Below are 25,732 nucleotides of genomic sequence, written 5' to 3'. Positions count from 1 at the left end.
AGCATACGCAAATGTTATATTTAACTAATATTTTTAAGTCCTAACAAAAATAGGTTGGTTTCCAAACCTAAGTTTTGATACATAATAAACAATATAATTAAAGAGTTAATTCACGCATGAAACGGATCTTGGTTTTTCCCCAAATAACTGTTCATTCCAAAAAACACCACGGACAAAGTTTGTGAACTTCCGCGTATCTTTCTAATTTCGGAACATGAAAAACATAACTACTTATTTCTTCATCGTCCGTTTTTCTCAAATCTTTATATCTATTAATATAATACATTGTGTCTTCATAACCTGATTTGTTCGTATCAAGATTCACATGAATTATTTTCTTCTTTGTTGTATTACAAATAACTATTGTATCTCTCTTTTTAATTTTTCCTAGAACGAGATCACCTTCTGGTCGTCTATTAAACACTATTTTCTGATAGTGGCTGTCATTACATGGACTGTTCCCGGTTATTATCGATTTGGATGCGACTGTTTTTATTTCGTCATCTATTTCTACATGTTCACATTCCTTTATATTTGTGTGTACACTTTGTTTTTGAACTTCCACACTCGTTCCACATATCGAACTACGACACACTCTTTTTTCTGGTGGCGATTCATGATTGTTTTTATTGATTGACTTATTAATAGACACTCGTACCGGGTGAGTAATTTTCGTAACCGGTCTAATGTTTACTTTTTCGGGGGCTACCAGCGGGATATCTACCTTGTCGATTTGTTGATTTTCATCACTTGATTCGCTCATATCTTCCTCTGAACTATCAGTATCTATATCACTAGTATCTATATCATCGTCGTTATGTAAATTTTCTTTCTTATCTTGCCACGTTTTTAACCGTTTAGTGTCCCTGGCTTTACTTGATTTCGACTTGTGTTTTACACCTTTGTTTGTATTCACATATTCACCTCTGGTCCAAATCAACGAAATTCTCATTTTATCACCTAAGTAATTCGAATTCCAATTAAAATGTTCATATTCGTCTACAATACTGTTAATGAGCGCAACTAATGGTTTTGGTAATTTCTCCATTACAATATCCCTTCTTCGTACCTCAATATTTACACATGAAGAAGTAAAGTTCACTCAAATATCAAATTAAGGCATTATTTTTGCAAAAATGTCAGTAATAAAACTTACATTACTGTTATGAAAGCGTTTTTAACTATTCCAGCTGGTAATATCCAAATCCAATAGAAAAATATAACTTCAAAACAGGACAAGCAAAATATACGTCTATATCCGTTAAAGGTGTACTCGACTTTTCTCAGTTTCTACTCATGACTAGTTGCGTCGATCGCGCCCTCCACAATGTACAATATAGATTGCATGGTTCCGTCCAATGTGAAATGGTGAAAAACGCCTCTCCGGTATGATGTTACTTGTGAGTATCAAATGCTCAGCTAAAAATATGCATGTTACCATATATAGACATTCCAGAAAAAGGGAACTGACCAAAAAATGGATAACTCTGTTTAGAGAAAGAAGTGAAATATATAATATGATTGCATGCATTGAGTATTAAGAAGGAATTTTAGTTTGATTTTGGAAAACCAAAAAGAAACATATTTCTACTACGTAATATTTCGTAATGTATGCCTATAAGACATATTTTTACCAGTTGTAAATGTTGTAAACGAATGATATCTTGATTTAGCTCAAATATAAAGCGTCGGTAGCGTGGCCGAGCGGTCTAAGGCGCTGGTTTAAGGCACCAGTCTCCTCGGAGGCGTGGGTTCGAATCCCACCGCTGCCAAGTGATTTTTTTAGTAAGCAAGAAAATTAATTCATCGATTTTTGCATTGATTGACAAAATATGAAATGGATAAAAAGTTAATACACAGAAGATATTAAAATTGTTGTAATACTTAATAGAAAAGAATTATTCTGCTTAATCCATGATCACATATATTGCAGATGCTAAGCGCTATCTCAATGCAGTTTAAAATGCATGACAAACATTGCGGAAAATAGCATATTACAGGTACAAATGTATAACACAAGTTTTTAGAACTATTAGAAATGCTTTGAAAACAAGAGAAACGGGTAGAAAAAAAACTATGCCCCGGGTGAGGATCGAACTCACGACCTTCAGATCGCTCTGTCATTTGTGATTATGAGACTGACGCGCTTTTTTTTTTATCTTTATTCATCATACTTCATACATACAATTATCATATACACACATAGCAATTCCTTATACACACATTTATATACATTATTATCACAGTTTTAAATATCCATTTATTTTGACAGTAATAGACTTTATCTATTTACTTTGATAGTATTTATTCATCATTACTGTTATATACTTTATATATTTCTTTCAAAATATCCATTTATATTTACAGTTATATACTTTATATACATGTATTTACTTTTAAAATATGTCTTTTTTTCCCTTTTTTCTTTTTTCCTTTTTTTTTTTTTTTTTTTTTTAATTTTCTTCAATTTGATCCAACAAAATACTATCTCTTATCAAATAAGACTTAATGATTCGTATTCGATTCTGTAAATAGTGATTTTAGTCAAAACGGTTATGCAAGATGAAAAAAATAAAACAATATATGCGGATGGAGTTCCAATTCCTTCACATATTCAAAATTTTTAAATCAGTCGCATAAGTTATTAACCAAAGACTTATCTTTTCAAATTGAACAAAAACTAGTATTTCGGTATGCTAGAAAATAAAATTATTTACAACAATATTCATTTCACCAAAGTAAACAGTTCATTGTCAAATGCAAATCTGGCCATTAACTCAACTTTTTCGTCCGTATCGTCTGGACGAAATTCTCACATCACCAAAGTCTTGTTCTACATTTTTCTTAAATGTATGGTAATCATCATCAATTGAACACACTTCTATTGTATTGTCAAGTTCCCTATCATACCGTATAATTTTACCGGTTCCTTTCAATTTTGCTATTAGTTTATCTGGCAATAATCTACTTTTCTTGATCACAACTTTAGAAATAACGTCATCAATTCCAACTAATATATCGTCATCATCAGATTCATCATCTTTTTGTGTTGGCAATTTTCTTTCATTTCTACTTTGTTTTACATTTTCCAATAAATTTTGATCGACATTGTCTATTGATCCTTTCCTTTTTGTAGTTTTCTTACTTTTCTTAGGTGAATTCTTATGTAAATGTTTATCTGAAAACATTGTGCCGTTTTCCGGTAATTCATTCGCAATATTGTCTATTACGGTTGCAGTTTCGGCGCTCCGTACATTTTCATTTTCGAGTTCCATCAATTGATCACATTGAATAATTTCAGTAGCTTGACTTTCGTTTGTTGTTATATTTTCATTATCTTTGGTAACTTTCTGTATGAAATTCGACATTCTAATGTTATTCCTGCGTTCCATAGATTGAGATTTACGTTTATTGTTTTTATCCTCACTTTGTCCAAACATTATAGAAATCCTCGCTTTATTTTCATCGCCATGTATTGTAAATGTTATTTTACTAAACAAACTACATGCATTGTCTATCGATTTTACTAAATAAGCAGGTAATTTATCCATGTTTACTGTAATACAACTAGTTCAGGTTAATATCTAGGTCGACAGCACATATCTTTAAAAAGTGTCTTTGTGAAACTGGACAAGCGAATTATTCAACAATGAAGCAACACTTACTTTAAACTAGTAAGTTCCTCCGCAAATAAATGGAAAAGAATACTGGTAATCCAAGTTTTCACCATATATTTAGAAAAGTTTTCATTGACAAAATTAACGTCCTTGCCACTCAAAGGTGCGTTCGACTTTTCCAGTAACAATATAGATTGCATGGTTCCGTCCAATGTGAAATGGTGAAAAACGCCTCTCCGGTATGATGTTACTTCTGAGTATCAAATGCTCAGCTAAAAATATGCATGTTACCATATATAGACATTCCAGAAAAAGGGAACTGACCAAAAAATGGATAACTCTGTTTAGAGAAAGAAGTGAAATATATAATATGATTGCATGCATTGAGTATTAAGAAGGAATTTTAGTTTGATTTTGGAAAACCAAAAAGAAACATATTTCTACTACGTAATATTTCGTAATGTATGCCTATAAGACATATTTTTACCAGTTGTAAATGTTGTAAACGAATGATATCTTGATTTAGCTCAAATATAAAGCGTCGGTAGCGTGGCCGAGCGGTCTAAGGCGCTGGTTTAAGGCACCAGTCTCCTCGGAGGCGTGGGTTCGAATCCCACCGCTGCCAAGTGATTTTTTTAGTAAGCAAGAAAATTAATTCATCGATTTTTGCATTGATTGACAAAATATGAAATGGATAAAAAGTTAATACACAGAATATATTAAAATTGTTGTAATACTTAATAGAAAAGAATTATTCTGTTTAATCCATGATCACATATATTGCAGATGCTAAGCGCTATCTCAATGCAGTTTAAAATGCATGACAAACATTGCGGAAAATAGCATATTACAGGTACAAATGTATAACACAAGTTTTTAGAACTATTAGAAATGCTTTGAAAACAAGAGAAACGGGTAGAAAAAAAACTATGCCCCGGGTGAGGATCGAACTCACGACCTTCAGATCGCTCTGTCATTTGTGATTATGAGACTGACGCGCTACCTACTGCGCTACCGAGGCCATGATTCTAAACCTCCAATTTAAGGTGTAAATACTTCATAACATTACCATTAACATTGTAGTTACTTGTCAAGGTGAGTGTAGGGCAGAAAGAAACATGTTTATCTTAAAGGAAACACATTTCAAAACATCATGAGCTGTGTTGGTTGTTCATTTTTATAGCTCTTTACTATATGAAATACTTTTAATTGTTTGAGGTTTTTTTTTTTTTTTTCATATTCTTTTCTCCAAAGGGGAATTGAGTATAGTGCTGATAGTAACTCGTCAGAATAATATTCTGCAGACCAAAAAGAAACATATTTCTACTACGTAATATTTCGTAATGTATGCCTATAAGACATATTTTTACCAGTTGTAAATGTTGTAAACGAATGATATCTTGATTTAGCTCAAATATAAAGCGTCGGTAGCGTGGCCGAGCGGTCTAAGGCGCTGGTTTAAGGCACCAGTCTCCTCGGAGGCGTGGGTTCGAATCCCACCGCTGCCAAGTGATTTTTTTAGTAAGCAAGAAAATTAATTCATCGATTTTTGCATTGATTGACAAAATATGAAATGGATAAAAAGTTAATACACAGAAGATATTAAAATTGTTGTAATACTTAATAGAAATAACATTACCATTAACATTGTAGTTACTTGTCAAGGTGAGTGTAGGGCAGAAAGAAACATGTTTATCTTAAAGGAAACACATTTCAAAACATCATGAGCTGTGTTGGTTGTTCATTTTTATAGCTCTTTACTATATGAAATACTTTTAATTGTTTGAGGTTTTTTTTTTTTTTCATATTCTTTTCTCCAAAGGGGAATTGAGTATAGTGCTGATAGTAACTCGTCAGAATAATATTCTGCAGAGGCAATTTGTTGCTAACGAGAAAAAGTTTGCTATCCAATTTGCCCGTTTTGCACATGCATTTTTCAGGTTTCGATGAGCGAATAGCGAGCTAGCGTTCAAGCGTTATATATACAGTTTCTACTCATGACTAGTTGCGTCGATCGCGCCCTCCACAATGTACAATATAGATTGCATGGTTCCGTCCAATGTGAAATGGTGAAAAACGCCTCTCCGGTATGATGTTACTTGTGAGTATCAAATGCTCAGCTAAAAATATGCATGTTACCATATATAGACATTCCAGAAAAAGGGAACTGACCAAAAAATGGATAACTCTGTTTAGAGAAAGAAGTGAAATATATAATATGATTGCATGCATTGAGTATTAAGAAGGAATTTTAGTTTGATTTTGGAAAACCAAAAAGAAACATATTTCTACTACGTAATATTTCGTAATGTATGCCTATAAGACATATTTTTACCAGTTGTAAATGTTGTAAACGAATGATATCTTGATTTAGCTCAAATATAAAGCGTCGGTAGCGTGGCCGAGCGGTCTAAGGCGCTGGTTTAAGGCACCAGTCTCCTCGGAGGCGTGGGTTCGAATCCCACCGCTGCCAAGTGATTTTTTTAGTAAGCAAGAAAATTAATTCATCGATTTTTGCATTGATTGACAAAATATGAAATGGATAAAAAGTTAATACACAGAAGATATTAAAATTGTTGTAATACTTAATAGAAAAGAATTATTCTGTTTAATCCATGATCACATATATTGCAGATGCTAAGCGCTATCTCAATGCAGTTTAAAATGCATGACAAACATTGCGGAAAATAGCATATTACAGGTACAAATGTATAACACAAGTTTTTAGAACTATTAGAAATGCTTTGAAAACAAGAGAAACGGGTAGAAAAAAAACTATGCCCCGGGTGAGGATCGAACTCACGACCTTCAGATCGCTCTGTCATTTGTGATTATGAGACTGACGCGCTACCTACTGCGCTACCGAGGCCATGATTCTAAACCTCCAATTTAAGGTGTAAATACTTCATAACATTACCATTAACATTGTAGTTACTTGTCAAGGTGAGTGTAGGGCAGAAAGAAACATGTTTATCTTAAAGGAAACACATTTCAAAACATCATGAGCTGTGTTGGTTGTTCATTTTTATAGCTCTTTACTATATGAAATACTTTTAATTGTTTGAGGTTTTTTTTTTTTTTTTTCATATTCTTTTCTCCAAAGGGGAATTGAGTATAGTGCTGATAGTAACTCGTCAGAATAATATTCTGCAGAGGCAATTTGTTGCTAACGAGAAAAAGTTTGCTATCCAATTTGCCCGTTTTGCACATGCATTTTTCAGGTTTCGATGAGCGAATAGCGAGCTAGCGTTCAAGCGTTATATATACAGTTTCTACTCATGACTAGTTGCGTCGATCGCGCCCTCCACAATGTACAATATAGATTGCATGGTTCCGTCCAATGTGAAATGGTGAAAAACGCCTCTCCGGTATGATGTTACTTGTGAGTATCAAATGCTCAGCTAAAAATATGCATGTTACCATATATAGACATTCCAGAAAAAGGGAACTGACCAAAAAATGGATAACTCTGTTTAGAGAAAGAAGTGAAATATATAATATGATTGCATGCATTGAGTATTAAGAAGGAATTTTAGTTTGATTTTGGAAAACCAAAAAGAAACATATTTCTACTACGTAATATTTCGTAATGTATGCCTATAAGACATATTTTTACCAGTTGTAAATGTTGTAAACGAATGATATCTTGATTTAGCTCAAATATAAAGCGTCGGTAGCGTGGCCGAGCGGTCTAAGGCGCTGGTTTAAGGCACCAGTCTCCTCGGAGGCGTGGGTTCGAATCCCACCGCTGCCAAGTGATTTTTTTAGTAAGCAAGAAAATTAATTCATCGATTTTTGCATTGATTGACAAAATATGAAATGGATAAAAAGTTAATACACAGAAGATATTAAAATTGTTGTAATACTTAATAGAAAAGAATTATTCTGCTTAATCCATGATCACATATATTGCAGATGCTAAGCGCTATCTCAATGCAGTTTAAAATGCATGACAAACATTGCGGAAAATAGCATATTACAGGTACAAATGTATAACACATGTTTTTAGAACTATTAGAAATGCTTTGAAAACAAGAGAAACGGGTAGAAAAAAAACTATGCCCCGAGTGAGGATCGAACTCACGACCTTCAGATCGCTCTGTCATTTGTGATTATGAGACTGACGCGCTACCTACTGCGCTACCGAGGCCATGATTCTAAACCTCCAATTTAAGGTGTAAATACTTCATAACATTACCATTAACATTGTAGTTACTTGTCAAGGTGAGTGTAGGGCAGAAAGAAACATGTTTATCTTAAAGGAAACACATTTCAAAACATCATGAGCTGTGTTGGTTGTTCATTTTTATAGCTCTTTACTATATGAAATACTTTTAATTGTTTGAGGTTTTTTTTTTTTTTTCATATTCTTTTCTCCAAAGGGGAATTGAGTATAGTGCTGATAGTAACTCGTCAGAATAATATTCTGCAGAGGCAATTTGTTGCTAACGAGAAAAAGTTTGCTATCCAATTTGCCCGTTTTGCACATGCATTTTTCAGGTTTCGATGAGCGAATAGCGAGCTAGCGTTCAAGCGTTATATATACAGTTTCTACTCATGACTAGTTGCGTCGATCGCGCCCTCCACAATGTACAATATAGATTGCATGGTTCCGTCCAATGTGAAATGGTGAAAAACGCCTCTCCGGTATGATGTTACTTGTGAGTATCAAATGCTCAGCTAAAAATATGCATGTTACCATATATAGACATTCCAGAAAAAGGGAACTGACCAAAAAATGGATAACTCTGTTTAGAGAAAGAAGTGAAATATATAATATGATTGCATGCATTGAGTATTAAGAAGGAATTTTAGTTTGATTTTGGAAAACCAAAAAGAAACATATTTCTACTACGTAATATTTCGTAATGTATGCCTATAAGACATATTTTTACCAGTTGTAAATGTTGTAAACGAATGATATCTTGATTTAGCTCAAATATAAAGCGTCGGTAGCGTGGCCGAGCGGTCTAAGGCGCTGGTTTAAGGCACCAGTCTCCTCGGAGGCGTGGGTTCGAATCCCACCGCTGCCAATTGATTTTTTTAGTAAGCAAGAAAATTAATTCATCGATTTTTGCATTGATTGACAAAATATGAAATGGATAAAAAGTTAATACACAGAAGATATTAAAATTGTTGTAATACTTAATAGAAAAGAATTATTCTGCTTAATCCATGATCACATATATTGCAGATGCTAAGCGCTATCTCAATGCAGTTTAAAATGCATGACAAACATTGCGGAAAATAGCATATTACAGGTACAAATGTATAACACATGTTTTTAGAACTATTAGAAATGCTTTGAAAACAAGAGAAACGGGTAGAAAAAAAACTATGCCCCGAGTGAGGATCGAACTCACGACCTTCAGATCGCTCTGTCATTTGTGATTATGAGACTGACGCGCTACCTACTGCGCTACCGAGGCCATGATTCTAAACCTCCAATTTAAGGTGTAAATACTTCATAACATTACCATTAACATTGTAGTTACTTGTCAAGGTGAGTGTAGGGCAGAAAGAAACATGTTTATCTTAAAGGAAACACATTTCAAAACATCATGAGCTGTGTTGGTTGTTCATTTTTATAGCTCTTTACTATATGAAATACTTTTAATTGTTTGAGGTTTTTTTTTTTTTTTTCATATTCTTTTCTCCAAAGGGGAATTGAGTATAGTGCTGATAGTAACTCGTCAGAATAATATTCTGCAGAGGCAATTTGTTGCTAACGAGAAAAAGTTTGCTATCCAATTTGCCCGTTTTGCACATGCATTTTTCAGGTTTCGATGAGCGAATAGCGAGCTAGCGTTCAAGCGTTATATATACAGTTTCTACTCATGACTAGTTGCGTCGATCGCGCCCTCCACAATGTACAATATAGATTGCATGGTTCCGTCCAATGTGAAATGGTGAAAAACGCCTCTCCGGTATGATGTTACTTGTGAGTATCAAATGCTCAGCTAAAAATATGCATGTTACCATATATAGACATTCCAGAAAAAGGGAACTGACCAAAAAATGGATAACTCTGTTTAGAGAAAGAAGTGAAATATATAATATGATTGCATGCATTGAGTATTAAGAAGGAATTTTAGTTTGATTTTGGAAAACCAAAAAGAAACATATTTCTACTACGTAATATTTCGTAATGTATGCCTATAAGACATATTTTTACCAGTTGTAAATGTTGTAAACGAATGATATCTTGATTTAGCTCAAATATAAAGCGTCGGTAGCGTGGCCGAGCGGTCTAAGGCGCTGGTTTAAGGCACCAGTCTCCTCGGAGGCGTGGGTTCGAATCCCACCGCTGCCAAGTGATTTTTTTAGTAAGCAAGAAAATTAATTCATCGATTTTTGCATTGATTGACAAAATATGAAATGGATAAAAAGTTAATACACAGAAGATATTAAAATTGTTGTAATACTTAATAGAAAAGAATTATTCTGTTTAATCCATGATCACATATATTGCAGATGCTAAGCGCTATCTCAATGCAGTTTAAAATGCATGACAAACATTGCGGAAAATAGCATATTACAGGTACAAATGTATAACACAAGTTTTTAGAACTATTAGAAATGCTTTGAAAACAAGAGAAACGGGTAGAAAAAAAACTATGCCCCGGGTGAGGATCGAACTCACGACCTTCAGATCGCTCTGTCATTTGTGATTATGAGACTGACGCGCTACCTACTGCGCTACCGAGGCCATGATTCTAAACCTCCAATTTAAGGTGTAAATACTTCATAACATTACCATTAACATTGTAGTTACTTGTCAAGGTGAGTGTAGGGCAGAAAGAAACATGTTTATCTTAAAGGAAACACATTTCAAAACATCATGAGCTGTGTTGGTTGTTCATTTTTATAGCTCTTTACTATATGAAATACTTTTAATTGTTTGAGGTTTTTTTTTTTTTTTTCATATTCTTTTCTCCAAAGGGGAATTGAGTATAGTGCTGATAGTAACTCGTCAGAATAATATTCTGCAGAGGCAATTTGTTGCTAACGAGAAAAAGTTTGCTATCCAATTTGCCCGTTTTGCACATGCATTTTTCAGGTTTCGATGAGCGAATAGCGAGCTAGCGTTCAAGCGTTATATATACAGTTTCTACTCATGACTAGTTGCGTCGATCGCGCCCTCCACAATGTACAATATAGATTGCATGGTTCCGTCCAATGTGAAATGGTGAAAAACGCCTCTCCGGTATGATGTTACTTGTGAGTATCAAATGCTCAGCTAAAAATATGCATGTTACCATATATAGACATTCCAGAAAAAGGGAACTGACCAAAAAATGGATAACTCTGTTTAGAGAAAGAAGTGAAATATATAATATGATTGCATGCATTGAGTATTAAGAAGGAATTTTAGTTTGATTTTGGAAAACCAAAAAGAAACATATTTCTACTACGTAATATTTCGTAATGTATGCCTATAAGACATATTTTTACCAGTTGTAAATGTTGTAAACGAATGATATCTTGATTTAGCTCAAATATAAAGCGTCGGTAGCGTGGCCGAGCGGTCTAAGGCGCTGGTTTAAGGCACCAGTCTCCTCGGAGGCGTGGGTTCGAATCCCACCGCTGCCAAGTGATTTTTTTAGTAAGCAAGAAAATTAATTCATCGATTTTTGCATTGATTGACAAAATATGAAATGGATAAAAAGTTAATACACAGAAGATATTAAAATTGTTGTAATACTTAATAGAAAAGAATTATTCTGCTTAATCCATGATCACATATATTGCAGATGCTAAGCGCTATCTCAATGCAGTTTAAAATGCATGACAAACATTGCGGAAAATAGCATATTACAGGTACAAATGTATAACACAAGTTTTTAGAACTATTAGAAATGCTTTGAAAACAAGAGAAACGGGTAGAAAAAAAACTATGCCCCGGGTGAGGATCGAACTCACGACCTTCAGATCGCTCTGTCATTTGTGATTATGAGACTGACGCGCTACCTACTGCGCTACCGAGGCCATGATTCTAAACCTCCAATTTAAGGTGTAAATACTTCATAACATTACCATTAACATTGTAGTTACTTGTCAAGGTGAGTGTAGGGCAGAAAGAAACATGTTTATCTTAAAGGAAACACATTTCAAAACATCATGAGCTGTGTTGGTTGTTCATTTTTATAGCTCTTTACTATATGAAATACTTTTAATTGTTTGAGGTTTTTTTTTTTTTTTTTCATATTCTTTTCTCCAAAGGGGAATTGAGTATAGTGCTGATAGTAACTCGTCAGAATAATATTCTGCAGAGGCAATTTGTTGCTAACGAGAAAAAGTTTGCTATCCAATTTGCCCGTTTTGCACATGCATTTTTCAGGTTTCGATGAGCGAATAGCGAGCTAGCGTTCAAGCGTTATATATACAGTTTCTACTCATGACTAGTTGCGTCGATCGCGCCCTCCACAATGTACAATATAGATTGCATGGTTCCGTCCAATGTGAAATGGTGAAAAACGCCTCTCCGGTATGATGTTACTTGTGAGTATCAAATGCTCAGCTAAAAATATGCATGTTACCATATATAGACATTCCAGAAAAAGGGAACTGACCAAAAAATGGATAACTCTGTTTAGAGAAAGAAGTGAAATATATAATATGATTGCATGCATTGAGTATTAAGAAGGAATTTTAGTTTGATTTTGGAAAACCAAAAAGAAACATATTTCTACTACGTAATATTTCGTAATGTATGCCTATAAGACATATTTTTACCAGTTGTAAATGTTGTAAACGAATGATATCTTGATTTAGCTCAAATATAAAGCGTCGGTAGCGTGGCCGAGCGGTCTAAGGCGCTGGTTTAAGGCACCAGTCTCCTCGGAGGCGTGGGTTCGAATCCCACCGCTGCCAAGTGATTTTTTTAGTAAGCAAGAAAATTAATTCATCGATTTTTGCATTGATTGACAAAATATGAAATGGATAAAAAGTTAATACACAGAAGATATTAAAATTGTTGTAATACTTAATAGAAAAGAATTATTCTGTTTAATCCATGATCACATATATTGCAGATGCTAAGCGCTATCTCAATGCAGTTTAAAATGCATGACAAACATTGCGGAAAATAGCATATTACAGGTACAAATGTATAACACAAGTTTTTAGAACTATTAGAAATGCTTTGAAAACAAGAGAAACGGGTAGAAAAAAAACTATGCCCCGGGTGAGGATCGAACTCACGACCTTCAGATCGCTCTGTCATTTGTGATTATGAGACTGACGCGCTACCTACTGCGCTACCGAGGCCATGATTCTAAACCTCCAATTTAAGGTGTAAATACTTCATAACATTACCATTAACATTGTAGTTACTTGTCAAGGTGAGTGTAGGGCAGAAAGAAACATGTTTATCTTAAAGGAAACACATTTCAAAACATCATGAGCTGTGTTGGTTGTTCATTTTTATAGCTCTTTACTATATGAAATACTTTTAATTGTTTGAGGTTTTTTTTTTTTTTTTCATATTCTTTTCTCCAAAGGGGAATTGAGTATAGTGCTGATAGTAACTCGTCAGAATAATATTCTGCAGAGGCAATTTGTTGCTAACGAGAAAAAGTTTGCTATCCAATTTGCCCGTTTTGCACATGCATTTTTCAGGTTTCGATGAGCGAATAGCGAGCTAGCGTTCAAGCGTTATATATACAGTTTCTACTCATGACTAGTTGCGTCGATCGCGCCCTCCACAATGTACAATATAGATTGCATGGTTCCGTCCAATGTGAAATGGTGAAAAACGCCTCTCCGGTATGATGTTACTTGTGAGTATCAAATGCTCAGCTAAAAATATGCATGTTACCATATATAGACATTCCAGAAAAAGGGAACTGACCAAAAAATGGATAACTCTGTTTAGAGAAAGAAGTGAAATATATAATATGATTGCATGCATTGAGTATTAAGAAGGAATTTTAGTTTGATTTTGGAAAACCAAAAAGAAACATATTTCTACTACGTAATATTTCGTAATGTATGCCTATAAGACATATTTTTACCAGTTGTAAATGTTGTAAACGAATGATATCTTGATTTAGCTCAAATATAAAGCGTCGGTAGCGTGGCCGAGCGGTCTAAGGCGCTGGTTTAAGGCACCAGTCTCCTCGGAGGCGTGGGTTCGAATCCCACCGCTGCCAAGTGATTTTTTTAGTAAGCAAGAAAATTAATTCATCGATTTTTGCATTGATTGACAAAATATGAAATGGATAAAAAGTTAATACACAGAAGATATTAAAATTGTTGTAATACTTAATAGAAAAGAATTATTCTGTTTAATCCATGATCACATATATTGCAGATGCTAAGCGCTATCTCAATGCAGTTTAAAATGCATGACAAACATTGCGGAAAATAGCATATTACAGGTACAAATGTATAACACAAGTTTTTAGAACTATTAGAAATGCTTTGAAAACAAGAGAAACGGGTAGAAAAAAAACTATGCCCCGGGTGAGGATCGAACTCACGACCTTCAGATCGCTCTGTCATTTGTGATTATGAGACTGACGCGCTACCTACTGCGCTACCGAGGCCATGATTCTAAACCTCCAATTTAAGGTGTAAATACTTCATAACATTACCATTAACATTGTAGTTACTTGTCAAGGTGAGTGTAGGGCAGAAAGAAACATGTTTATCTTAAAGGAAACACATTTCAAAACATCATGAGCTGTGTTGGTTGTTCATTTTTATAGCTCTTTACTATATGAAATACTTTTAATTGTTTGAGGTTTTTTTTTTTTTTTTCATATTCTTTTCTCCAAAGGGGAATTGAGTATAGTGCTGATAGTAACTCGTCAGAATAATATTCTGCAGAGGCAATTTGTTGCTAACGAGAAAAAGTTTGCTATCCAATTTGCCCGTTTTGCACATGCATTTTTCAGGTTTCGATGAGCGAATAGCGAGCTAGCGTTCAAGCGTTATATATACAGTTTCTACTCATGACTAGTTGCGTCGATCGCGCCCTCCACAATGTACAATATAGATTGCATGGTTCCGTCCAATGTGAAATGGTGAAAAACGCCTCTCCGGTATGATGTTACTTGTGAGTATCAAATGCTCAGCTAAAAATATGCATGTTACCATATATAGACATTCCAGAAAAAGGGAACTGACCAAAAAATGGATAACTCTGTTTAGAGAAAGAAGTGAAATATATAATATGATTGCATGCATTGAGTATTAAGAAGGAATTTTAGTTTGATTTTGGAAAACCAAAAAGAAACATATTTCTACGTAATATTTCGTAATGTATGCCTATAAGACATATTTTTACCAGTTGTAAATGTTGTAAACGAATGATATCTTGATTTAGCTGAAATATAAAGCGTCGGTAGCGTGGCCGAGCGGTCTAAGGCGCTGGTTTAAGGCACCAGTCTCCTCGGAGGCGTGGGTTCGAATCCCACCGCTGCCAAGTGATTTTTTTAGTAAGCAAGAAAATTAATTCATCGATTTTTGCATTGATTGACAAAATATGAAATGGATAAAAAGTTAATACACAGAAGATATTAAAATTGTTGTAATACTTAATAGAAAAGAATTATTCTGTTTAATCCATGATCACATATATTGCAGATGCTAAGCGCTATCTCAATGCAGTTTAAAATGCATGACAAACATTGCGGAAAATAGCATATTACAGGTACAAATGTATAACACAAGTTTTTAGAACTATTAGAAATGCTTTGAAAACAAGAGTAACGGGTAGAAAAAAACTATGCCCCGGGTGAGGATCGAACTCACGACCTTCAGATCGCTCTGTCATTTGTGACGCGCTTTTTTTTTTTATCTTTATTAAAATCAAACATCATATAATACAAATAAAACAAAATATAAAATCAATTGTCCTTGATTGTTCTCATTATATACTATATACTATACTTTGTATTCACAATACTATCAATTCACATTTCAGTTACACAATAATTATTACAATTTGAAGACTAGAACATTGTCTGTTTCTTCTAACAACGGGTTATCCATTATAAACTTTTTTTGAAATATATGACTCATATTATGACTTTGACAGAGATAGACATACATATATGTTACATAATGTTTTAATGTATATTGAAATAATTTAATCAAATTTACATTAGAATAACCACTATTTAACAAGTTTCTCCTTCTGAAGATACAATATCTGGCAACAGACATAAAAAAAATTAAGAAAAGAATCATTTACACCTTTCATATGCCATCGCAATCCCAAAATCAATAGTTCCTCACTTCTTACTAAACTTATCTTATCTGAATCACAGTTTTCAAATATTCTAACCAATAAAGATGACAAATAGTTATGAAAATCTTCAAGTTTATCACAATTCATAAATATATGCAGGATGTCTTCTTTTTCACTGCAACATACTTTACAGATATTATCATCAACTAAGCCTATCTTTTGAAGTTTTACATTAGTAAAAATACAGTTATGTAACACCTTAAAGTCTAACTCAACCAAATTAGAAGGTTTCCAATACATATTGACATGTTCCCATATTCTACTGAATGCTTCAGAAGTCACATCAAATTCTGATTTCCATAACTCAATACCAACAGGTTCTTCAACAATATTTTCCAACATAATAGTATATAATGTTTTAGTACTACATAATTTCAAATCATAATGCACATTTTTACAAATAATTGAAATGTCTATTGTTCTTGGCATAGATATTCTGTGAATATCAGAGTTCACTGTGTTTTTCCATTCTACAGGTATAGCATTCAACAAATTTCTATATCTATCAACTACATATTGTACATTAACATCTTCATATACAATTTGAATCATTTCAACTATAGCATGATCTGGCAAGAAACCAGTTTTTACTTCAAAGCATATATCTTTGAGACAAACAATACCAGCACCTATAAAATCGTGCCATACAATTGTTCTATTATTAAGTACAATATTTGGATTAACAAACAAAGGCTGGTCATAAACATTTTCTACAGACAACGGAAACTCTATATTTTTCCTTATACAATTCAATGCATGAAAAAATTCTTGATAAACAACAGGAAGTTTTTTCAATTCACAATTTGGTATCACTGTATAAAAAACATTATGACAAAGTTTCATTTCATAAATTGAGGAAACAAAATACTTAAATGTGTATTTCCATAACACTTGATATTCATCATCTAACAATCTACCTAAAAATTTTAGCCTGAAAGCATATATTTTACATTTGATATCAGCAACATTTAAACCACCTCTACTTTTATCATCTATTATACAGTTGTATTTTACTAAATGACATCCATTTTTCCATATAAAATTCAGACAAAGTCTTTTGATCTCTATATCAGCCCATTCAGGTAATGCAGTAACAAACAATGCGTACCAAAATCTAGATAACATCAGTGAATTAATTACACTAACCCTGCCATGTATAGTTAATCTTCTCAATAACCATAAGTTGAGAAGAGATTTTATCTGAACTATTTTATTTTTCCAATTCATTTCATCACACATTTTTCTATTTTTTCCAATAAAAACTCCTAACAGTTGAAAATAATCTTCACAAACTTTAAGACCAATATGATCTTTTTCTACTACAGATAAAGTACCAGTACCTAAACATATTATCTCTGACTTTTGTCTGTTTATTTTAGCACCTGTTGCTTTGCTATACAAATCAAATTCCTTAAACACTTCAGGAATTGATTCCTTATTACATAAAGATAATGTAGTATCATCTGCATGCTGATAAATTAATCCCTCTTTATCACAATTAGGGACTTTTATACCTTTGATTTTGTCATTTTTAACAATTCTACAATGTAAAGGTTCAGCAGCAAGAACATATAACAATGCACTTATTGGGCAGCCTTGTCTAATACCATTTTTAATATGAAAATAGTTTGTCAAACATCCATTACATTTTACAGCACTATTAATACCATTATAAAATATTTCAATCCATTTTACAAATCTATCACCAAATCCATATTTTCTTAACACATATAACAAATATTTATGACTCACTCTGTCAAATGCTTTTTCCTGATCTAATTTCATTATATACCCTTCAAGTTCATCTTTTTCAATAAGTTCTATAATATCTCTTACATTTGCAATATTATTTGATATATCCCTACCAATAATACAGCATGTTTGATCATTAGATACAATCTTAGGTAACACTACCTTAAATCTATTTGCCATTATCCTGGCTAATATTTTATAATCAACCTGTAGTAATGAAATAGGTCTATAATTTTTCAAAGACTTTTTATCACCTTTCTTTTTATATATAAGACTAATCACTCCACATTTCATAGATCTGCCTAAAACCCCTTCTTTTTCAATAACATTAAACAAATCAAATAAAACATTTCTGAGTTCATTATAAAATTGACAGTAAAACTCAACTGTGAGTCCATCAGACCCTGGACTTTTATTTTTTGACATTTGATTTATTGCTTTAAAAATTTCTTCATGTGAAATATCAGCATCGCAAAAATTACAATCATTGTCATCTATTTTTGTATCTACACTATCTAACAATTCTGACATTTTATCATTATCTGTATCTACACATGAGTACAATTCTTTATAAAATTTATATTGTAAATCTAAAATACCTTCAGTAGCATAAACTGATTCATTATTTTCATTTAGTAATTCTTTTATAGAATTATTCTCTTGTTTATATTTCTCCAAATTTAAAAAATACTTTGTACATTTATCTGACTCAACAGCCCAAATAGCTTTTGATCTGAGTACTGCACCTCTACATTTTTCTAATTCATATGCTGACAACTCAAGTTTCAAATTTTCTAACTTAGCTACATCAACATCTACACCACAAGCAGCTTTTTCACATAAAAAAATGATCTGCCTTTCTAATCTATAAAAATCTCTTCTATTTTCTTTTGCCATTTTAGAAGAAAAAATTTGAGAATATCTCTTTATTTTATATTTAAGATTATCCCACCAAATCATTAAATCTTTATTATACAATTCATTTTCTTTTTCATCAGAAATAATTTCTTTTACTCTCCTTACATATTCTTCATTACATAATAATGTATTATTGAGGACCCACAATCCAGGACCTCTTTCAATATTACTACAGTTAAAATTCATAATTACAAACGAATGATCACTTAAACTAGTAGTATTATAATATACATTCTGAACATAAGAAGATAACTTTTTATTTACAAGGAAATAATCAATTCTACTTTGTTGTAATTCTCCATTACAAATTCTTTTCCATGAAAATATTCTAGAACTTTTATTTCTAGTACGCCATACATCATACAAATTGTTATTTTCAATCAAGTCACATAATTTTTTACATGGTTCATCAATAACATGATTACTTTTACCACCTCTATCTAACATAGATAGAGAAGTATTAAAATCCCCACCAATTATCAAGTTATCTAACTTTTCAGTATACTGTTTAACAAAGTTAAAAAAGATAACTCTTTCAGCATTAACATTTGGAGCATACAATGAAATTACATTAAACAATTGTCCATCTTCTTCATATGTTATATGAATAAATCTGCCATCAGAGTCTTTATATACACATTTTATCTTATTTTTAAGATAATTATTCACTAAAACAGCCACACCCCTTCTACCATGTAAACTGTTACTACAATATATATCACCTTCATATAGGTGTTTAACACTATTTACATAAGCATCATCCCAAAATGTTTCTTGTAATAATACCATACTAAATTTTCTATCATGAATAATACTTATAAAATTCTCAAAATTAATTACATTCTTTAAACCATTACAATTAAAAGAACAAATTACCACCATTGCAAAAAGAAAAACAATCTTGCATATAAACTTATCCATTTTTATTTATTTTTACTGTCAACCACCTTTCTTACATTTTTACCATTTCAAGTTTCCTCTGTTTTTTCTTAATTTTTTTGGCCATTTTTGCACTGACAAATTTATTTGGGGTGTCATTTTCACCATCAGAACAAATAGAAGACTCATTTTCATTTGCACCTTCCATGGAGACTTCTTCGTCACCAACGAAGGTGCTTTTATCATTAGAGCAACCCTGCTTAATTTCAATTTCATTTTCACTCACCCTAGTGACAATATTGTCCCCAGGAGGAGCGTCATTACTAGCTATTTTTAACTTTTTGCCATCAGAAAAATCCTTGTCTAAATTGATGTTTTCATTAACATCTTCCTCGTTATCTAGATTCAATAGTTCATCGTCTGTTATCTCATTATTACTTTCGGTATCACTGTCCATCTTTCTCTTTCTGTTTTCCTCCTGGGGGTGGCTTTTTGGTTTATTTTGCACCACATTAACTTCTATCGGAACAGTTGTTTTAGGATCAGTATCGGCAACATCTTCCTCTGACCAAACTTCAGACATATCTTCATCATCATTTTCACCGGTAATGTTAACTATTTCCGGACCATTTTCGTCATTCTGTTTGTTGCAAGTACAACGATCGCTTTTTTCTGTGCATGTGGCGCATGTACACACACATGGATGTTTACGACAGTCCTGACAAGGACATACACACGGATCACTATTACAGAAAGAGCAGGTACATATACATGGGTACTTTTCCCATTTAAAGCAGGCGCATATACAGTCTTTTTTTCCCACAAATGTTACATTTGCACATACAAAAATAGAAATTACATATTTCACAGTTCTTCTTCTTTTTATATGCTGGAGGTTGATCTTTTTTGGTATTTGAGCTACTTCCACACACACAAAATAACGGTAAATTATGGCAATATTCACATTTACTAGCTTTACATTGTCTCTTTGAATGTCCATATTGGCCACACCCGTGACAAACAAAGTACGGACATTGTTTACGCATATGCTCCGGTGACAAACACTCCGAGCAGACCTTTATCTGGTTGTTATGTACAAGCCGAAAATATTTCGTATCTGAGCCTATTTCGAAAGGTATTGTCCATGGCAAAGCCAACATACCCTGTGGAAATTTGCATTTCATAAATCTTGTCCCGTCTGCTACCTGCGTTCCAGGTATTGCTCGTCTGTATATAGGCGAAACGATTTTCACCCCTTTTGATACTAATTTACTTCTTATATCATCATCCGAAATAAACGATGGAAGTTGCATTATAGAAACAACAGTTATATCCGAATGTAACATGCTGACTTGATATTCATTATTTGCAATATCAATTCCTTCTTGCACTAGACGGAAAGCAGTCTGCTTACTATCTAATGTTATATCATACGACATGGCATCATTTTTGACAACAGCTAACACCGAATTTAAACCAGTGACTGTTTCAATATCTTCAATTACTATTCTTTCACCAATAACATCTGTATTGATTACTTCAATTCTCACAGTACAATCTCTCTGATACGACTTTACATCACGAACATAATTTTGCTTTTGATTATATCCATTCCCAGCACCACGGCTACCATTCCGTTGAGAAAAATAAGATTTTTTACTAGTTTGCTCCATTTCGCCGGTCATTCCGGAAAATTACAACCAAGCACAGCCCAAATTTGTAAACAAACACTCGAGTGCTCCTAAACGACCCCCCTTTTCCACACGAATAAATCGTCGGATTAGGGGGAACTACAGTTTATAATGACAGTTTCTCTTCTAAATACAACACAGTTTTGTTAGTAAAACATAAATCAATCCTTACTTTTATTATCGAATCATAATATCCTGTTGAAAACAGATTTGTCCACCGGAGCAATTATGACACGTCCATCCTGGGCTGCACTCAGTTGGGAATCCTCCTAGTATCAAATGCTCAGCTAAAAATATGCATGTTACCATATATAGACATTCCAGAAAAAGGGAACTGACCAAAAAATGGATAACTCTGTTTAGAGAAAGAAGTGAAATATATAATATGATTGCATGCATTGAGTATTAAGAAGGAATTTTAGTTTGATTTTGGAAAACCAAAAAGAAACATATTTCTACGTAATATTTCGTAATGTATGCCTATAAGACATATTTTTACCAGTTGTAAATGTTGTAAACGAATGATATCTTGATTTAGCTCAAATATAAAGCGTCGGTAGCGTGGCCGAGCGGTCTAAGGCGCTGGTTTAAGGCACCAGTCTCCTCGGAGGCGTGGGTTCGAATCCCACCGCTGCCAAGTGATTTTTTTAGTAAGCAAGAAAATTAATTCATCGATTTTTGCATTGATTGATTTTCGAACGCACTAATCAATAGGATGTTTACATTGTGAGGTCCGGGAATTTTTTCTATTTTGGTGAGTTAAAAGCCAAATTGTTGATGAAAAACTTGTACAATATCTTTATTTTGTGACATTGATGTGTAAAATATAAGGAATTAGTTGAAATACAGACTTTTTAACCCCTTATTCCTGCTTTTGTTGTGCAGGATAAGGGGGGTGTTTCGGTGCGCCTGACTTTGACATTAGGGTTTAACCTATAACCAATCAGTTGTAAAGGGTGCGTTCTGATAAACACCTATAGTGATAATGCAGAATAATAAATTAAAACAGAGTTCAGAAAGGACAAAAGATGTATCAGGAGGACAAAAAAAAGTCGCTACGATATGTTCATAGACTCGATAGACATTATAAGAAAGAATGTACTCTTCATGTACATGACATACCAAACACATCTTTTAATGCTGAAACTGTGATAGAGACAGTGGAAAAGATATGTGGAGAGAACACAGTTTTAGCTGTTGTTCCAGTTGATAACAATAATGGTTATGAAATAACAACAGATTCGGAAGAGAGTGCATGGCAACTGACAAATGGACTTAAGATTGATAATGAAAATTTTGAATGTACATTGCAATTTAATCAAATTGTAGTTGTGTCATTTATTTACTTACCTGCTTATATTGAAGATCAAGATATCATTGACGCTCTAGAAATTAGAAATTGTGAGATAAAATCGAGTGTTTTCAGGCATGTTCATCCTAAAACACAAGTAGCCGATGGTACGAGGTATGTGCATGTAAAATTTCCACCTACGCTTGTATCTTTACCATGGAGTATGAAATTCAAAACTGTTAGCGGAGATAGATACTTTAGAGTGATGCATGATAAACAAAAGTCACTTTGTAATAAGTGTGGATCGCCTTATCACAAATACAGAAAATGTCCACAGTTAGTGTGTGATGGGTGTGACGAACAAGGTCACAAAATGAGGGAATGCAAGGCGCCCAAATGTGAAACTTGTCGGAGTCTGCCTTCGAAATGTTGGTGTGGAAAAATTGACAAAATTTGTCCATATTGTAGAAAAGAACCGTGCGTTTGTGCTTGTGAAGGATGTAAGTTAGCCTTCAATCTCTGCAAATGCGGCACTGACAACACGGATAGAGATTTGACGAAAGAAACGACAGACACTAATGAAAATGGGACTGATAAAGAAAGTGATATGAATGTGGGTAAAAAGAAGGAAAATGTTGAGCGGAAAAAAAGAAAATCAGAAAATGTCGATGAAAATGTGAAGCAGGCTAAAATTAAAACTGTGGAAGCAGATAACAACGACCATACTAGTAATGAGGATGATGAAATCGTCGAGGTTAATGGAGATGACAATGATCAGATGATGAGTGAAAACAATAAAGATGGTGATACTGACATTTTAAACTTAGAAGAAAACACTTGTGAAGAGGATGATAACGTGGTGAATGGTGACGTGGTGGGTGGTGACGCAGTGAATGATGACAAAGCGAATAGTGACGTGGTGAATGGTGAAGTAGTGAATGAAGGAATTGAGAATGGTGAAGTTGTGAATGATGAAGTGGTTAATGGTAAAGTGGTAAATGGTAAAGTGGTGAATTGTGAAGTGGTGAATGGTGAAGTGGTAAATGGTAAAGTGGTAAATGGTAAAGTGGTAAATGGTAAAGCGGTGAATGGTAAATTGGTGAATGGTGAAGTGGTAAATGGTAAATTGGTAAATGGTAAAGTGGTGAATGGTGATGTTTCGAAGGCTGCGGACTCGGATGAAGACATAGTGGTAGATGAAAGAGATGATGAAAAGAAAGAAAACAGTCAAGATACTTCTGATAATATGACAGTTACAAATGAACAAAATGATAAAATTGTTAAACAAACTATTGTACATGAAAATCAAAACAAGCATGATTCTACTCAGATTCAAACTGAAGTTATTATACATGAACATAATGTTGCTGATTCCTCTTCTGGTGGTGATGTCACCAGAACTGGAATCGGAGATTTAGATAATATCTCGCCTGTTGGTGCCTCAGGTACTGATGGACAAGATCACGAGATAGAAGTTTTAATGGATGTGTCTGAGGGGGGCGATGGGCTTTCTCAGACACAATCCCAAAAGTCATCAGTAAAGAGAAGGAATAAAACTAAGCATACTCCTAATGTGAATAGTGCTAAAATGAGAGTAAGATCGACGCCCTATGAAAAAATGTTAATAATGGATCATCATAAAACATGTATTTTTTTACTTACAATGATGGTTCTACTTGTAAGTCACAACTGTAATGGTATTAGAAATATAGACAAATTTAAAAAGTATGTGTCTATTATGTCTGAAAAAAATGTTGATTTTATGTTATTTCAAGAAACGTTTTGGGATGACCAACTTGTACAAAATGTTAAACATTTATATAATGGTGATATTTATCACAGTGATGGGACAAATAATAGGCAAGGTGTTGCCATATTAGTGAAGTCAAACTTGTGTGCAAATGTTAAACAAATATATAAAGATAACAATGGTAGATTTTTACATTTACAGTTTGAATATGATGATAGTATTTATAATATAATGAATGTCTATGCGCCTAATATTGTAAATGAAAAGGCGGATTTTTTTGATTTTTTAAATGATTATATGAAATTATTTGAAAATACCATTATTGCTGGTGACTGGAATACATCATTGTCTGGCAAAGACAGGTGTAGTAGAACTGTGCACAAAAATGATGTATCGGTCAAAAAGTTAAATGATATTATGCTTAATCATAATGTATACGATATATGGAGATTTAGAAATCCAGATAAACTTGTATTTTCAAGAAAAATGGTTTACAATGGTGAACTCAAACAATCAAGAATAGATTATTTTTTATTGAACAGGAATTTGACATTCTTTGTACAGAGTGTATATCATTTTGATACTACAATTAGTGATCACTGTTTTGTTGAAATGAAAATGAATTTTGAAAAAATTGAAAGAGGTCCAGGTTTATGGATTTTAAACAATACATTTTTGAAAAATGAAGAATATATTTCAAAAATTAGAAATATCATTGAGGAAGAAAAACAAAGCACACTTTTTTAATTCAGAGTTTCTCATTTGGTGGGATAATTTGAAATATAAAATCAAGAAATTTAGTCAAGTATTTGGAAAAAGAATTCAAAAAGAAAAGAATGCAGAATATTTTTTACTGCAAAATAAGTTGAAAAGAATATCAGAGAGAATTGCCCTAGGAGAAGTTATAGATGTGGCTCAGGATGAAAATTTGAAATTAGATTTGTCAGTGTATGAAGAACAAAAATGTAAAGGAGCAATCCTGCGTTCTAAGGCTTTTTGGGCTACCGAGAGTGATAAATGCACTAAATATTTTTTACAAATGGAAAAGCAAAAGCAAGAGTCACATTGCATTAAGGAACTATTGAATGGAAACAATGAGAGTGTTACTAATACTGAAGGTATCTTAGATACACAGTATGATTTTTATAATAAATTGTATTCTTCTGTTAAAACAGATGATGAGGTTATGAAAGAATTTTTAAAAAATGTAAATACTAAAATAAATCAGGAGGATGTAGATCTATGTGATAATGATATAACAGTAAAAGAAATTGAATTTGCCTTACAGAAAATGGCTAGAAATAAAAGTCCTGGCTCTGATGGTCTTACAGTTGAATTCTATTGTACTTTTTTTAGTTCACTGAAAGACATTCTATTGAAATTGTTTGAAGAAATTGAAAAATATTCAAAGCTTTCTCGGTCTATGAGATGTGGAATTATTAGTTTAATATTTAAGAAAAAAGGAGATAAAAGATTTTTGAAAAATTATAGACCTATTTCACTCCTTCAGGTAGATTATAAAATATTAGCCAAAGTGATGGCTAATAGATTTAAACAAGTTTTATGTAAAATTGT

At 33.1% G+C, this 25,732-nt stretch overlaps 20 non-coding genes across 20 annotated transcripts; 12 read left to right on the top strand and 8 right to left on the bottom strand.

Annotated features, from left to right (window-relative positions):
- The first annotated feature begins 1,690 nt into the window (after positions 1–1,690).
- Positions 1,691–1,772, top strand: Trnal-aag (transfer RNA leucine (anticodon AAG)). Its single transcript has one exon. It is a non-coding gene; the product is annotated as a tRNA-Leu (tRNA).
- A 2,388-nt stretch (positions 1,773–4,160) lies between these two features.
- On the top strand, positions 4,161–4,242 carry Trnal-aag (transfer RNA leucine (anticodon AAG)). The gene has a single exon. It is a non-coding gene; the product is annotated as a tRNA-Leu (tRNA).
- Positions 4,243–4,547: 305 nt separating this feature from the next.
- Positions 4,548–4,638, bottom strand: Trnam-cau (transfer RNA methionine (anticodon CAU)). The gene is given in 2 exon segments: positions 4,548–4,583; positions 4,602–4,638. It is a non-coding gene; the product is annotated as a tRNA-Met (tRNA).
- Positions 4,639–5,043: 405 nt separating this feature from the next.
- Positions 5,044–5,125, top strand: Trnal-aag (transfer RNA leucine (anticodon AAG)). Its single transcript has one exon. It is a non-coding gene; the product is annotated as a tRNA-Leu (tRNA).
- An 883-nt stretch (positions 5,126–6,008) lies between these two features.
- Positions 6,009–6,090, top strand: Trnal-aag (transfer RNA leucine (anticodon AAG)). Its single transcript has one exon. It is a non-coding gene; the product is annotated as a tRNA-Leu (tRNA).
- Positions 6,091–6,395: 305 nt separating this feature from the next.
- On the bottom strand, positions 6,396–6,486 carry Trnam-cau (transfer RNA methionine (anticodon CAU)). The gene is given in 2 exon segments: positions 6,396–6,431; positions 6,450–6,486. It is a non-coding gene; the product is annotated as a tRNA-Met (tRNA).
- Positions 6,487–7,289: 803 nt separating this feature from the next.
- On the top strand, positions 7,290–7,371 carry Trnal-aag (transfer RNA leucine (anticodon AAG)). Its single transcript has one exon. It is a non-coding gene; the product is annotated as a tRNA-Leu (tRNA).
- A 305-nt stretch (positions 7,372–7,676) lies between these two features.
- Trnam-cau (transfer RNA methionine (anticodon CAU)) lies at positions 7,677–7,767 on the bottom strand. Its single transcript is given in 2 exon segments — positions 7,677–7,712; positions 7,731–7,767. It is a non-coding gene; the product is annotated as a tRNA-Met (tRNA).
- Positions 7,768–8,568: 801 nt separating this feature from the next.
- On the top strand, positions 8,569–8,650 carry Trnal-aag (transfer RNA leucine (anticodon AAG)). The gene has a single exon. It is a non-coding gene; the product is annotated as a tRNA-Leu (tRNA).
- A 305-nt stretch (positions 8,651–8,955) lies between these two features.
- On the bottom strand, positions 8,956–9,046 carry Trnam-cau (transfer RNA methionine (anticodon CAU)). Its single transcript is given in 2 exon segments — positions 8,956–8,991; positions 9,010–9,046. It is a non-coding gene; the product is annotated as a tRNA-Met (tRNA).
- An 802-nt stretch (positions 9,047–9,848) lies between these two features.
- Trnal-aag (transfer RNA leucine (anticodon AAG)) lies at positions 9,849–9,930 on the top strand. Its single transcript has one exon. It is a non-coding gene; the product is annotated as a tRNA-Leu (tRNA).
- Positions 9,931–10,235: 305 nt separating this feature from the next.
- Positions 10,236–10,326, bottom strand: Trnam-cau (transfer RNA methionine (anticodon CAU)). Its single transcript is given in 2 exon segments — positions 10,236–10,271; positions 10,290–10,326. It is a non-coding gene; the product is annotated as a tRNA-Met (tRNA).
- Positions 10,327–11,128: 802 nt separating this feature from the next.
- On the top strand, positions 11,129–11,210 carry Trnal-aag (transfer RNA leucine (anticodon AAG)). The gene has a single exon. It is a non-coding gene; the product is annotated as a tRNA-Leu (tRNA).
- Positions 11,211–11,515: 305 nt separating this feature from the next.
- Positions 11,516–11,606, bottom strand: Trnam-cau (transfer RNA methionine (anticodon CAU)). Its single transcript is given in 2 exon segments — positions 11,516–11,551; positions 11,570–11,606. It is a non-coding gene; the product is annotated as a tRNA-Met (tRNA).
- Positions 11,607–12,409: 803 nt separating this feature from the next.
- Trnal-aag (transfer RNA leucine (anticodon AAG)) lies at positions 12,410–12,491 on the top strand. Its single transcript has one exon. It is a non-coding gene; the product is annotated as a tRNA-Leu (tRNA).
- A 305-nt stretch (positions 12,492–12,796) lies between these two features.
- Trnam-cau (transfer RNA methionine (anticodon CAU)) lies at positions 12,797–12,887 on the bottom strand. The gene is given in 2 exon segments: positions 12,797–12,832; positions 12,851–12,887. It is a non-coding gene; the product is annotated as a tRNA-Met (tRNA).
- An 802-nt stretch (positions 12,888–13,689) lies between these two features.
- Positions 13,690–13,771, top strand: Trnal-aag (transfer RNA leucine (anticodon AAG)). The gene has a single exon. It is a non-coding gene; the product is annotated as a tRNA-Leu (tRNA).
- A 305-nt stretch (positions 13,772–14,076) lies between these two features.
- On the bottom strand, positions 14,077–14,167 carry Trnam-cau (transfer RNA methionine (anticodon CAU)). Its single transcript is given in 2 exon segments — positions 14,077–14,112; positions 14,131–14,167. It is a non-coding gene; the product is annotated as a tRNA-Met (tRNA).
- Positions 14,168–14,966: 799 nt separating this feature from the next.
- Positions 14,967–15,048, top strand: Trnal-aag (transfer RNA leucine (anticodon AAG)). Its single transcript has one exon. It is a non-coding gene; the product is annotated as a tRNA-Leu (tRNA).
- A 6,623-nt stretch (positions 15,049–21,671) lies between these two features.
- Trnal-aag (transfer RNA leucine (anticodon AAG)) lies at positions 21,672–21,753 on the top strand. The gene has a single exon. It is a non-coding gene; the product is annotated as a tRNA-Leu (tRNA).
- The last annotated feature ends 3,979 nt before the right edge of the window (positions 21,754–25,732 follow it).

This window comes from Mytilus edulis, chromosome 2 (genome assembly GCF_963676685.1).
Source record: "Mytilus edulis chromosome 2, xbMytEdul2.2, whole genome shotgun sequence".
Taxonomy (NCBI): Eukaryota; Metazoa; Mollusca; class Bivalvia; order Mytilida; family Mytilidae; genus Mytilus; species Mytilus edulis.
Note: the sequence above shows the minus strand (reverse complement) of the source record. Positions and strands in the feature narration are given on the sequence as shown.